Source organism: Vollenhovia emeryi, unplaced genomic scaffold (genome assembly GCF_000949405.1).
Source record: "Vollenhovia emeryi isolate VEMERY1.0 unplaced genomic scaffold, V.emery_V1.0 DF939206.1, whole genome shotgun sequence".
NCBI lineage: Eukaryota > Metazoa > Arthropoda > Insecta > Hymenoptera > Formicidae > Vollenhovia > Vollenhovia emeryi.
In genome coordinates, this window is record NW_011967160.1 from 907,881 (window position 1) to 909,742 (window position 1,862).

Here is a 1,862-nt window from a genome sequence, read left to right on the forward strand (position 1 = left end):
CAGATGTAAAGTAAGATTAGCTATTTACGTAATACGAAATTGTGCGTGTGTGTGCGCCGAGAAATTAATTTGCAAACACTCGTAAGATTAAAAATTATTTTGAAACACGGATGGGATCAGTACATTGGTCAAAAGTCCATTCGGTGTTAATATCTATTCAAGTTAGCAGCCGACTATTCTCTGTTTGCTACGTTAACGTTCGCTTGAAATTATCATTCGACAATATCTATAGTTTAATCATCGATCACTATCTGCTGTTCAAAGATGTATGTTTCGTGAGATCGGAATGTCAAAGAGGATATAAGATAAATATCGCGGATTTTTCCTTTTCGTCCTCTTCAATTTTCGAACTTTAAAATCGACAGATATTTAGACGGCAAGTGAGTTTCCTTTGCAGTGAAATTTCTTTCAGCTCGAGACATCTCTAGCCATTATAATGATTTTTATTCGCGATACGAAGGAATGATTTATGCAATGTACGTACAAAATTAAATACTTTACCGCTGTATGATAGAAATAGAGAAGAATGCTTCGTCTCGACACAATTGACGAAAGTGCAGCGATAAGAAGAAAGAATCTTTCGATATTTGTGTGGCATATTGCTTATCAATTTTCAATAATCTTTTAAAAATGAAAATTTCTCTTCAATTTTATACTCAACGTTAGATCTTGTAAATCAATAATTTATAAAACACTAATTATATTACTCACATTTCGTTCATACAAAATAAGATCGATAAAAAAATGCCTTTAAAAATTACAACAATTGTATTCTCAAGATAAAATAATCATGTGTAATTGTTGTGACCCATCAAGTATGGAAACACAAAACAGTTACTATCAGCTGTGAGTATCCACGAGGAATTCTCTAACATATGCTATAAGCTTTGCCTGTTTCTATTTAAAATAAAAATTTGCCTTTCTACTCCTACCTTTATATTATATCAGCAAAATATGTACCTACTAGAACTATTATTTACCTACACAGTTATCTAATGGAAGATTGCGAATATCTTGATAATGTTCAACTGAACATGTTCCGGATGTGCAAGGCAAGAATTATGTACACAGCGATATATAATTATTTTATGTTTCAGAGAAGTTGAAGTAGAAAAGTAATAAGCCATAATTGCATTATGAATTACGAATTTTCGAGTTCTCTTTCGTTACATGATGCGATAACTGTTAATAGTTTCAAAATGAAACTGGCCAGGTGTAGTCTTCGAGCAGTTTATATCGATTTACGTATTTGTCGTAGAATCGCCAAGAAACTTACACTTATTGTTAGAAGAGAAATTTTTGCCAACGTGGTTACCAAAGTGCATTGATAACGTAATAAATATTTCTCAGACTATAGTCTATACGATTTATATTATCGTGCTTCCATAACTTCGGCGAAGATGTTCGATTCGTCATCACAGTTTCAAGGACTCAAGGATGAAAGAAAAAGTAATATATGGCAGTTATTCCGCGCTATGGATTTTGCATCGTTGATGTACCCTTGCTTTACTGTTTGCCGCATTCTGGGATTATTTTCATACAAGTTCAATGGTTCGAACGTCAGGACTTACACACCAAGCTATATTCTATCCACCATCGTTATGTGCATTTTTTGCCCTATCTATTCACTGTCTTTCTATGAAGCCAATATAGCTAGAGAGATTGAATTCTCAGAGATAGGAGTACCCAGGACACTTGAAGTTCTCTCCTTCTACATTCTTGGCGGTTTTATGGTAACCACTACATTCATTTTGACGGGGCCACGAATGCGATTTCTTCAAACAATAATGGAGATTTCGTTGAAATTACCCCCGGAATCGTTTCAGAACTTATCCAGATTAATTCATGCTAAAGACATTTTC